This window comes from Diabrotica undecimpunctata, unplaced genomic scaffold (assembly GCF_040954645.1).
Source record: "Diabrotica undecimpunctata isolate CICGRU unplaced genomic scaffold, icDiaUnde3 ctg00000601.1, whole genome shotgun sequence".
NCBI lineage: Eukaryota > Metazoa > Arthropoda > Insecta > Coleoptera > Chrysomelidae > Diabrotica > Diabrotica undecimpunctata.
This window is the reverse complement of record NW_027311909.1, coordinates 686,819-701,316: the sequence shown is the minus strand read 5'-3', so window position 1 is coordinate 701,316 and position 14,498 is coordinate 686,819.

Sequence of the window (14,498 nt, the reverse complement as noted above, 5' to 3'; positions counted from 1 at the left end):
GGCAGAATAATTACATTTTACTAATCTTCCTCACTATCCTCGTCGATTACCGGATCAATCTCCGCTTCACCAAATATTTCTGAAAGAAATTTAGCTGGTCTAATAATGTCCGATTTGTACCTAGCATTGCTTAAATAATATATAATAGCAGCAACATGTGAGCAGAGTCCAACAGTTCTCAATACATTAGCACAATCGCACGAGTGACGAAAAATTGCATTGTAGCCAATAGATTCTGGTTTATACTCAATGTAACACTTATAAATTTTTTTGTTGATATGTCTGAATTGTTTCAAAACCTTGATAATATTCGGTTTCATTCGGATGTATTCTAAATTAATTTCGTTTCTATCGTTCAATAACTTAGCTAGGTAACATACAGTACGTAGCTAACTGGTACGTACCCGAAAAGAATATTTTGAGATCTCTCTCTGTCATCTCTGGAAAATCGAGAATTGCTCGCGATGTTATCTTGGTTGTCGTCGTACCTCGTCTAGACTACCTCGCTGTTTCAGCCTCTTTAGCCAATGTGTTATTCAATTTACTGGAATTCAAAATTTCTTGTATTATTAATTTTTTTTAATTCTTCATCTTCTTCTTCATCGCTATATAATCTTTTGCCATAACGGTTATTAAGAAAACATGCAATTCTGCAATATGCTCCAGCTTTTGGTAACAATTTATTATCCAATTGTTGATGGAGAAGCTCATATTTTTTTCCAAGAATGCCGTGGACAGCTTCTACTACCCATCTTAGTTTGGTAACGTAACGAGATTCATTAGCTTCATCTGTGGATAAACTTGGTCTTTTTCCTTTTAATGCAGGCATCAGAACCTTAAAGCCAAGATCTTCTTAATATGATACGTCTCTAAAGCCCCTATCTACAATACAAACATCACTTTTTTTCATAAGTGACCTTATTCCATTTGGATCTTCCATAACCTTCTTCATGATCCTTGCATCATTTTCTGTAGCTAAGAATGGACAGGGTAGATCTACAACAAATCCGTCTGTTGTGCAGATGGTAAACGGCTTGCACAATGGTTTTTTTTGTCCCGAATATGATTATCTTTGATACCAATTATTTCTGCTTTTTTGGTGAACTAAATAAGTACCGTCGAAAATTAATGTGAGCTGATCGTCCGTCAAATTAAATAACTTTATGGCATAAACAGAAGTATGGTTACGGATTAAGTCTTCTCTCACAAGACTTTTTACTGCAAAATATTGTGGCAATACATCTCTCTCGAATAAATTTATTACAAACTCGCAAAAATCAGATACTTTGATCTCATTATCTATCCCGAAAACTGATGAAATAGAATTATTTAATGATCCAGTTCTTCATTTAAATAAGCATACAACCAAAGCTTGTATAACATCTCTTGAAGTTGAATTTCTCATCGAAAGTAATAATTGCTGTAGATCTTCTAATTGATTTTTAATAAAACTTGTAAAAGCGAATAACTGATTTTCACTAAGGTCATTTAATTGAACTTTATCTAAATATGTTGAAGATGCTGAATTCGATAGTTGTGTGAGAATACATATCTCATCCGTTGTTAAGAAACTGGAGTTACTGTGTATTTGTATCATATCGCACCCTCAGTGCAAGACTGCAGTAACTCAAAATTTTATGAAAATGAAGTAATCATGGAATTCGATTGTAAACATGCATATCTATCCCCTGTAAAACTTTAGTAACTTTCAAATGCTTAACCGGCTAAATATTACAACAACAACAGTTTAACTATTTTGCGTTTTTGTACATAAGTTCCGTGCAAAACTGTTGTAACTCTAATGTAACAGAGTTACAACAGTTTTGCATGGAACATTGCAATGGTTTCGATAACAAGCAATGAAAACCACGAAAAAAGTGAGATATTTGTCATATTTGTTATTTTAATATGTATATCTAGGGTATTAATATACAGTGTGTCTACGTAATCCATTAACGGTCGAGACAATAAACAAAGATTAACGAGACCAATCTATTCATGTAAGTTTTATGTCCTTTGTGTGTCATTATATTTTCCATAAAATGTTTGCGATGTCGTTTGACCATTTATTTATTAGATTGGATTAAAAACACATAAATTAAGACTAATTATTTACAGCCAAAAAGTATTTTTTTTATGAAAGGAAAAACAGTTATCTTAAAACTTGTGTATTAACAATACTGACAGGTTAAAAATATCTATTCTCAGAAAACTTGTTCTATAAAAACTAAATCCCAAACTATATTAAATCTTCACGTAACGTTCCGGGGTGATTGTCATCATATTATTGTCCCCACGTAATTCCCAACTTTTACTAAGGTAGTGAATTCCAATCCTTTTGTTAATCACTTTACTCAAGGTAGCCTGATTTGCATCTTTTTATTATAGTCCTTTTGTTTTGAATTTAAATAAAAATATTCAAAGTTTTACAAATAATGTTTCTACCTTGTTATGGCATTGTCATTACAAAGCGAAGGATTTGTGGCTATCAGAAACATGTGCAGAAATAAAAATATTAAATTGCCGCTAACAATAAGCCGTTTTATTAGGTATAATACCTATTTATTCTAGGTAGCTATCTGATTTCTTGGATTCTATTAAATGTAAAGTTTATTACCATACTAAACCACGATTGCTTTTGGGGGAATATTTTTTCTTTACTTACCCGATGATTTATTGGAATTTATTAAACGTATATACTAAACCCCCTGGAATTACTTTCCCTTTATCTACCAGGTGATTTCTGTGAATACATTAAATGTAATGTTTAGTACTATTCCTATCGTTGTTGGAGATTATTTTCTCTTTACCTACCCTATTAACTCATTAGAAACAAGTTCTCAGGGAAGAAGTACGAGTAGGTACATTTTAGTAGTGTAGTTTTTAATATAATCTGTTATTAGCCCTTGCAAGTGATAGATGCAGAATTAACGATTTCGAAAATGTCAAAATTTAATAGTTCCAGAACATTGAGGATTTTATCCCTGTGTGCGCAGACAAGTGAGGATAGCAACGACATGCAGAGTAAGTTGAATTTAAATTAATCGTTGTATTATAATCTATTTATCTACTCTTGTTTTCAAATTCAAGGGCGAGAATTTCTACGGCTGTGTAAACTGAACGAAATAGGGACGTTCAAAAAAATACTTCTGATTTAAGCAAAATGATTAAAAGTACATAGACACAATGTATTAGAGAAACAATAATACTAAAGTTTATTTATCAAAATAATTTTATATTCGAAACCGCACGATAACAATATTACTACTTATTTACAGAGATTGTTTCATTGTAGAAAGTGTGTCTACACTTTTTACAATTTTTTCCGTGCAAAAGTGTTGTAACTTTAAAATTCCAATACTAAATGTGTAGTGATTAACAATTTTCTCCCTGCAAAAGTGTTGTAACTTTGAAATTCCTAATTTTTTTAGCATTAATATTATTTTATTTAAATTTTTATTTTTCGTTAATGTAATATAGGCTAAAAAGCATGCAAAATAATAATTAAATGTTAATTTTTCTTCAAACTTGTGTCTTATTTCATCGATATTAGCACGAAAATAAACAAAACCGTCTTTATCTCGAAACTTACTTATTCTGACTTACTGCAGTCTTGCACTGAGGGTGCGATATGTAAGTCGTCATCAAAAAAATGTTTTTTTATTGTTTATTTAAGTGACGAGTAAAAACTCGATTTCCACTAGGAATAAAAATATTTAATTTTTGGAAACATTGCAGCCTGGCATCAATTGGTACTGAGGTTAAATTATCTTTCATTTTACATACACAACAAAGTATATGTGAAATAAATGTTCTATTTAATGGTAGTTCAACCGTAGGCTTTTTTTTTCTTGAGGTGGATTAACTACAACCTCAAAAACACTACCAGAACTTTGGGATGAAATGGGTGTGTCCGAACTTAACTGGCTCTCACTCGATTGACTGGGTGATGGTTGTGGTTTAGATATATTGTGCTCTGATAAAAAAAAACGTGCCTTCTGCATGAATCGCAAAGCTTGAACCCGACTTCAACATTAATAATATTTAATTGCTCTCGAACAGCTCTTCAGATCGATTATTAATAATTTTTATGCGAGCAGCGGATTTGTTGGTTCTCCGAAAACATTTGCAGCATTGAGCATTTGCATTAAAAGCAGCAATGAAATCCATATTTAAGTTACTACAAAAAAAATGACATTGTTTATAACGAATACAAAAGTAAATAGCTATTGGCTTCACGTATTTGTTCATTTATTATTTAAATATTTGTTCTAACATTTTTAGTTATAATTTTAACAATTATTTAATAATTATGATTAATATTTAAATTTTCGAATTCGGAAAAAATAATTATGTACATTGAAATTATAATTATAACCTTTTTTAATTAATTCAAATATGTCATACGCCTGCCAAAATGCCTAAACATTATTTTTATGCTGTTTTGACAGGTAACAACAGGAATATTTATACAGAATTGACAGTTACTTTACAACCAGAACTTATTTTTCCCACAAAGAAGATTTATTTCCTCATTAAATATGTTTGTAAAGCTGACAGTGGCACATGCTAAATAAAACATGGTATTATAGTGCGTATTGTAGAGTAGCGAATAAAAAATAAAAGAGCAATTGTAAGGCTCAGAAGGAGAAGGGCCCATACCGATAAAAAAAATAATAAAATATTCTATACAAAAAGCTCAAACAGTTTTGAAATACAATTTATACAGCTATTCATAAAATCTTAGAATAATTATGCTATCATTAGGTTTATCAAGAAATACTCACTAAGATATTTTTGTTGATTGCTAATAATTTGAATCAATAGAAAAAAATTAATCAATGTTATTACAAAAATAAAGTACTATTGAATAAATAACCAACCTAACCAAAAGTAACCAAAACAATATGTGTAGAAGAGTTAATTTAAAATCAATTCCGAGTTTAACATAAAGACTTCAGTGAAAGAAAGTGATAATAAAGACCCAGATTAAGTTCACAATCTAATAAAGCGTATTCATAAAAAAATTCATTTGTTAGTTGCCTAGTAGGTTATAATAAACTTGAAAAATTGGGACAAATAAAATAAACTGGCAACCTTAGTCAACAAGACCTTTTTTAACCATAGGACCTAACTGAAAACTCGCTTTACCGTAGGTATCTACTACCACAGTAAATATTTTTACACAACATTCGAAAAATTCAATATAAATCAAATTCTGAACCGAGCACTTGAACGGATACAAGATCTAGATACTTATCACTTCTCAAGTAATACACAGTGAAACTATACATATATAAGTTCTATGTACAACAAAGTATATTATAAAAAAGAATTTGTTGCTTCACAATTATAAAAAAATAATATTGGTTATTGTTGCCTGTTATTTTAGACACGACACAATTCTGCTGTCACATTCAAAAGCAATTCAAAATAAACACAAAAACAGAGAGCCATTGAACATTTGAGGAAAAGCCCCGCCGAAAAGATAAAGGTCCTAACACGCAAACTGACTAAGAGCGATATAGAGGATATGGCCCTACACACGCAAACGCACTAAAAGCGATATAGAATGCGAGCCCGATTATAATAGATATACATGGCGTTGGTGGTTGCGCCGCGTAATATCAACTACAGTGTGGCGCAACTATCAACGCCAGGTTTTCTGTTACAATCAGGCTCCCTGGATATGTGGGATGTAGGGCTAAGACATGAAGGCCAAAACAGTTAAGTAAATATAAAATATGAAATAAAAGAATAATGATATAGGCATGGGTATAACACTCTTCTATCTAAGCAGTAGAGTATGGCATGGACAAGCGTGATACGAGCTTATGAATGTATATATCAAGGATCTCAAAAGTCATGGAACTATATAGACATGAGTCTGTGTATAAATGCATGTACATTGTGGTATAATATCAGGTATATAAATATATTCGCTAAGTGCGTTCTAATTCACGATTCATTTTTCAGAGTCTTTTGAGGTTATGTAGTAAAAACATGAAGAAAACGGGGTTTTTCGGATTTTGATTATAAAGCTGATTTTAATTGTAACGGGAAAGATACATGTCAAAATGTAAATTACCATTCACTTAGACATTGAATTTAGAGGTTATATAGCGAAAGCTTAAAAACAACGCCGAAAAAACGGGGTTTTTTGGTTTTTGGAACATGCTGTAGGAAAAAATTATTAGTTTTAATAGCTTATTTCGATTGTAAAAATAAGAATACATTTAAAAATATGAATTATCATTAATTTAGGTGAATGTTGTTGAGGTTATGAGTCAAAAACTTCAGAAAAATGCCAAAAAGAGCAGTTTTTTTGAATTTCAGGCATTTTCCACGATAAAAATGATAATAATAACTATGCCATTTGAAATAACGAGAAAAAACCCATAAAAAAATATTGTTTTAAAGTTGGCCAAAAATTTCCGACATAACCTAAAATATCACTGAAAATTTCAAATATTTTTCCTGGCCTCAATTTTCAAGCTACAAATCTGAAAAAAATCAGGCAGTTTTGTATTATTAAAATAGCTTTCATGAATTTTTTAAGATTTTTTGTAACAATACAGCGTCTAAAGAAATTTTTTTAATACGTTTTTTTCCATAGCAAACCCCCAGCGGCACCTAGGGACTTGAAAATTTAACTGAAAGTTTTTAGTTATGTCCTTTCGAATGGCCTGATCCAAAACTGAATCGAGTATCGAGTATCGAGTTTTTTTCATAACCTAATGCCAGTATATTTGATATTTCGTTTTGAGATTTATATATTATATTATTTTGGTCTAGCAGGTTTATCGACTTAAGTGATTTTGCACCAGATATTCTTTTTACTTTTTTCCATACAGTTGTTCAATTGTTTAGCAAAAAAGGAGTGTGTATGTGTAATATAACAAAAGTATTTAGAGTAGCAAAAAACAATTAAATTAAAGCTCGCTAGCAGAATGTGCCGGATAATGACTACTTGACACTCAAAAGGGGGTTCGGCCAATTTGCATGCTCTACAGAGAGCGTAAAATGAGAAAATGAATGATAGAGTAATAAAAAATATATGAATAAAGTAAATGACAGTGATAAACTACGGAAGTTGCTCTAAGATGTGATTGGGCACCAGGAAAGTAATAACCTATACCTTCCCAGGTATTTTGTAAAGCTGTTTGCTGAAATAAAAGGAAAAACAGGTATTAATTGAAATATTTATTCTTCACCATAAATTTAATATCTATCCAAATAATATACAGTCTAATCCTTTATAGCTACCCACCACCAATTATGTACAGTCAACCTAGTTACTTATATGCTAAAAAAGATTTTCTGGGTATACACAATTGATTCTTAATCTGAATTTACAAATAATAAAATATAAGAAAATTTTAAGGATTCGACCTAAGAAGGTAATTTACTTGCCTACTAGATATGTAACTCTGAACTTCGGCTTTCAATTTAATGTCATAACAAAAAAAGTAATAGGGACACTATCCTGATGGGATAGATGTCCAAGGTTTAAATATATAATAATAAAATATCAATAAAGAACTCTCTGATTAAATGTGTATACATAAAACCGTACAACGGAGTTGAAAGGGGGGATTTAAACCTCAACCGGTAGTTGACAATTAGTCCTTAAATATTATTTATTATTTTAGAAAAAGTGAATGACTGGTCTTTATTATTATGCAAAATAGTACGAATTAAAGTAAAAAAAATATAAAAAATTATTAAAATTGATAAACCAAACCTAATACAAATTGGCAGTGTTCCACACTCTAAATGAGGGCGGTCTTTCCGGCTGGTTCCCTGAAGTTGTCCGGGAAGTCTTATGAGATCTGGAACTCTGATGGAACAGCTAAGGGTGACGGTAAAGGTGCAAACCCAGTAGGGAACAACTCAATTCCTCCTCTATTACAAACCCCAACAAAAATAAAAATTAAGAATTCTTGATTCTGGACTTAACTTCTTAAGTAGGCGGCTAAGAGTGGCTATAAATCAAATGGTAGACACTAAAAATAAACTAAAAATTTTTCATCTTCTTCCCCAAAAAAATACTTATCTTCAAACAAATTTAGCACAGCCGCTACTTTTTCTAGTTAACCGAACTTCCTTTGACCAAAGTTGAAACCAGAATGCGCGCTAATTGTTAATTGTTAGTCGGATAAGCATGCCTGCCTAAAACGGCCGCTGGAGTCGCTGTTTAATACCAACTTAGAAATTCAAAATTAAGAAGTATTAATGGGAAATAGATTTAAAAATTTTATTTAATAGTGAATAAAGATATATTAAAGTGACCGACTCATTACAGTCCCCTCTTACTTGGAGAAAAAAAAATTTTAAACGAAATTTTTTTTTCTTTTTGCATACCTATCGAAAATCACAGAATAGGTATGAACCGTGAGTTGTGACAATAGCTCGAACAGACGCTTAAATGTTGGCGAGTCAAAGTTTCCGTCATTGCAGTACAAGCAAAGCATACAAATAAATCTAAAACTAAAATTTTTAGCCATGTCCCTAGTTTGCCAAATGTGGCTAAAATACACTAATTTAATAAACTAACTTTCGAACAATCTACATCGATTCGCAAGATTACAATTAACCACAGAATATGAATGACGTATAAAGAAAGAGACATCTAGAGATATCCAAATATTTACTAAGAGACTTACAAGTCATGTACTATCTAAAGTACATAAACTACAATAAGACTTTCGTGTAGCCTAAAATAGTCGTAATAACAAATACTTAATTTAAACGTATCAAAACAATGTAAAGTCAGACACTGATTCCAAAATTGACTATTAGGTGGACAACATATTTATAGTAGCATATCCAAGGATAATCAATCAGGCAGAGATGTGGAACGATTCACAAATTACAAGTAACAATAAAAAATTCCAAACATATATGTATAAACCAATTTAAGTATTGAATTGGGCACTAAATCCAAAATTGATCCACCAGTGGACAACATATTTATAGAATAGCATATCCAAAGATATAATCAACCAGGCAAACGAGTCACCAATTTCTTACTCTAATCAAATAATCCAAAAAGTAACAATAGGAAAAATTCTAAATATATATAAACCAATTTAAGTGTTGAATTGGGCACTAAATCCAAAATTATTCAACCAGTCGACAACAAATTTATAGATTAGCATATCCAAAGGTATAATTAATCAGGTAAATGGGTAACCGATTCACACTCTAATCAAATAATCCAAATAAATTAGGTCAACATATACCCACATCCGGTAATATGTGCCTAAACCACAATATTCACAGACTAAATCATTGAATCTAAATCAACATCAAACAAATTAACTTATGCTGATATTCACTAACTATAGCAGGTAGCTATAATAGATTGATAAGAATACCAGATATAAGGGAGCTACATGGCATTTGGTAAGCCAATAATAACTACTCAAAATATCCAAAAAGTATAAGTTAAAGAAGTAAGTAATGAATAAGTAAGTAATCAGCAAAAAGGCATCAAGAACGAACAGGTCAATTTCTGTAGAAACTGCAAATTAATGATTCGTTCTGACGTTACTAAGAAAGAACAAGATATGTTCTAGTTCTAAATCTAAAATCAACAAGGGAATGCCTAAGAAAAGAAGTGAATGTAACTGTAAATGGTCATTTCTTGACTAAAATATAAATTACTAATTTCAGAAAGCAATCTAACTATGCTAGCCATAGAGGTAGTAATGACAAGAATAACTTAAAATAAGTAAGACTCAGAAGTCAGCTAAAGGAAATCTTCTGTAATTATAATTGAACATAGTCTACAAAGACTCAAGATTAAAACTAAAATGTTCAAAGTAGAATTCAAATTGAAGATACTAGTTAATCACTAACAAACATTTTACTGCCCCGTCATCTGCATAACCTATCATGAAAATGGTGAATTCCAAAACTCATCGAACAACTGAGGCCTCTGATTAAATAACAACTTCAAACCCACGTATTCGATCAACTATGCATACGCAGAATAGTCCATATGATATAAGAGTATACAAAAACAAATACCAACAAATTATATAAATGAATTCCTAATAACTAATTTCAGAATAATCCCATATAGTACATCAGGATATTACTTAAAATAACGTATGACCATGACCAATAAAGTGACACTAAAACTAAACACAAAAAATCACAACATTCTTTTCAACATGGTAAACCAAATAAATACAAGATGATAATCAAATTAACAAATATATATATATATATATATATATATATATATATATATATATATATATATATATATATATATATTATATATATATATATATATATATATATATATATATATATATATATATATATATATATATATATATATATATCTACGGCATAAAGTGGACTCCGCCCATGTTAAAATTCAGGTTCAAGTGAGCTCCGTGGTCAAGTGGCCACCGATATACGGAGCTCACTTGACCATTCCATAATATTGGCTCTGTCGATTCGTCAACATGTATAGTTTCACAATTTTTAAAAATTTTGTGGAGCCCCTAAGTACCCCTGTATCATGAATGTATATCGCTTAATTCACGTGTATATATTATAGGGGTCGTTCAGATCTTGTTCCGTGTATATTGGAACCATACGTATATCGGTTTAAGTAAGCTCTGATAGTTTGGCAACTATGGGATTAAGCCGTTTATTTCCAGCGTATATTCTAAACGGTTCATATAGACTCCTTACTTTTGTTATCATTCATACGCATTACAGTATGTAACAGATATGTGTACTACCAAATACCTGTTTTTGGTAGGTACGTGCTTTTCTAAAAATAGATTTATAGATACAAAAGGATTTTATTACCAAGTTGGATGTGTTTTTTCATATGCGAAAATTTCCTAATGTATTTTGTTAACGTGAGTATGTCTTTATACGTTTTATTTAAGAATCCGGTTAATAAGAACTTCTTTTATTGTTTCATCATATCTTATATACAGCTTTTTTATTATTTTATTTCTTCTATTTTATTATTTTATTTTTTTCTGGATTCTATTTCTTATTATTCTATTTTTTAATTCTGGATAGAAGGTTATCTTAAAATAAATATTTAAGTGCTAAAATAGATATTTTTTTGTTAAAATGGGTAGTAGTGCACAAAAAAGGGAAGAATGATTAATTTTTCTAACATGAATTATACCACTTCACCAATATTACATATTTCTGAATGTTTTATCTCGTATTTAGAAGTAATATGTAATCAATATAAGTGGAGTTAGTGTCAAATTTGCAATAATCTTTATAAGTAATAGCTTACTGACTGTACTTTACATGTTCAGTTCACATAAATAAACCTTGTCCCTTCAAAAAGAGCGATTTGAACGGTAAAGTTAACTAAGAAAGTGTGATAAGTCTTGTACCACCCCACATGCACATAAGTTAACCGGTGTTTGCAGGCAAGAGTCCTCCTGGCAGATTTAAGGAAGATAACTACCATAAGGAAGTTCCGTTCGAGGGATCAGATGGAGAGGAGCAGCTTATTTTTGTTTGTATATCTTGCAGATGTGTTGATATAGCCAGTTTTTCCTTGATTCTAGTCATAAAATAGGCTGGTATTCGTGGAGTGGATGTCACGAATCTGGACTTTGTTTTTTTTTGCTCTGTAGCTACTTATCTTCGGATATTAGGTGGATTGATAGCTACGATATTGTAGAGCTTATGTATGGATGTGAGTCTTAATATTCCCTGAATTTGGCTGACTAATTTATAACTAAATATTTTATAAGTTATTTAAATAACTATTTATAAACGGCATTTAGATTAACAAATACCACTCCTCATACCTGATATTTTTCGTACTTCTCTTCGCTGTGTTGGGCAAGATTTAGTATTTGTGACATATATGATCTAACCTGTCATATATAGCCACTTTTGTCTTTTAATTTGAGTTTTTCTTCTATTATCGGTTTATATTAAGGATCATGTACAGAAGTATTCTGTACAGCTGACAAAATAAATAGATATATTGGCCGATAGCTTTTGTGGTCGTTGGAGTTTTTGCCAGGTTTAAGCAAGGCAACAACTTTGTCTTTGCTTTGCTTGTCTAAAGACTTTGGATATTAGCCATTGTTGTATTTTTAGTTTAAATTTTATAGTTTTGTGCTCAGATCCTCAGCCAGGAGCCGTAATATTGTTCATTATATACGTGGATAGCGGATCCAAGCTCAACATCGTTAAAAGGTTCTCTCAGCTGACTGGTTTTGTTTTCTCTCATTATAAGTTTTTATGTAAAGTGGAGTGTCTTTATCTCTAGATATACTCTTAATATTTATACACATAATTAGAATAGTTGGTCCTAAAAAGCACCGATTTAACAAAAAACATATTGAACGGGTGATTTAAGAATTAACGATTACTTAATTATTCATTACCCAGGGTACGCCCGATTGCGGTGGTCTTATTAGTACTTCAATTTTCGTGAACGCTTCTACTTTAAACTTCATAAAAAATGACTAATCTTTCACTTTGCTGTTACTGTTATTTTAAGACGATATTTCGAGTCAGATTTGTATAGTAATAACTATAGTCAATATATAGTCTCTATAAGTAAATGAGTTTGTGGTATCGGTTACAACTCATATATATTGATAATGAGGAAATAAACAGGTTAAAATAGGTGTAGAAAATTTTACCTACATATATCGGCACCATTGTTCAGGAGATGGGTTTATCCCAGAGATCAAAGGTTACATACTTTTACAGGCGTATTCTAGGTTCTATTTATATATTTTTATTACTAAAAAAGTGTATTTATAATAAAGGCCTTAAGCTATCTGTAGGTTCCATGAATATTAGAATCTATGGAAATTAGCAAATTAAAAAATACAGACATAATTCTGAATGACCAACTTGAGACAAACAGTTATCCCCTCCTCAACTTATTCAGTTACAAAATATGACGTGTAAACGCATACCTGTTTAATTGTTAGATAAAATGAATTTCCATCAAGTAACGGTCGAATCTATCACTTACTAAAAGAGTACGAAAAGACCTGCTTATGCTTTAGAGTATGGGTACTTTAGTACAAAGTACCCTTTGCTTTTGCCAATTGCTTTGTCACTTTCTCAGCGATGGGTCTCCCTTTTGCTCATCAATAATGTTCCCGCTCGATATAGTTATTCTAAGATATTCAGATTTCACTATATGCTCTACATTTGGCTTTATCTCCTATTAATTTACAACTACGACGAAATCTTTATAATATATCTGATGCATTGATATTAAAGTGGAGTAGAATACTTGGTAGATAATATTTATTTGTTTTGAGTATACTTATTTTACGACCTAGTACAAAAAAAAATAAATACTTGTGTGCTCAGTGCTTTCTAAGTCTGTAAAACATAAACATGCTTCCATATTAGATTATACATTTATTAAGAATGTCCACTCTCTGAATTGAAGTTTTTATCTTAAAATATGACTGTGTCCCACAATCTTTCACAAAAGTTATTCTTTTCTGAAATTTTCTGAATAAGGTTCAATAGGTTTTTATATTTTGTTTTACGTTTTAATCTTTAAATCGGAGTTCATTTTTTAAAAAACTATAAACATGTGACAACAAATTGCTATATGAACGGCGTTATGCATCACTAGACCCAGCCCCAATTTCTTAAATTGTGGATTATGGCGCTTTCTGGTGGAAAAGAGGAACAACAGGATAACATCAGATGTAGACCAAACAAAAGAAATTAGGACACGCATTGAAATAGCACGTGCATTATTTTTTAAACTTTAAAAGTTTCTTTGTTTTCGGGATATAAAGTTAGAGTCTGAGAATGCTTCGATATTACGTGTTCCCTACTTTTCTTTATGGCTTGGAAGCGTGAACACTAAAACAAGTCCATCTGAATAAGTTGGCCGCCTTTGAATTTTGGTGTTACAGAAGAATTTTACGAATATCATGGATTCAAAGAATGTCAAACGTGCAAGTAACTAGAATGATAGGAAATGGGGCGGAAATATTATTAACTATCAAAAGACGAAAACTTGGGTACTTAGGACATGTGATGAGAGGGCAAACATACGCATTATTACAACTTATTATGCAAGGCAAAATCCGAGGAAAGCGAAATGTGGGAAGACGAAGAATATTCTGGCTTAAAAACTTAAATGAATGGTTTGAATGCAGTAGTGTAGAACTTTATAGAGCGGCAGTCAACAGAGTCCGTATAGCCATGATGATTTCCAACCTTCGATAGAAGATGGAACTTAAAGAAGAAGATAGAAAAAGGCATAAACTATCTACGTAATAAATCCCATTAACCTGTTAGTAACGGATAACCAGATATATTTAAAAAGATTAAGTACCTTTCTTTTTATTTTGGATTTTGAATTTTGCATAACTAGAGCAAGCGACTAATTTTTGTGTGTTAGTTTTGGACCAAGCGCCTCTTGCGAGCGTTTTAATGATTGTAAATCGAATATTTGGCAACATATGTACATAAACGTGGTTAACAATGGTGACGTT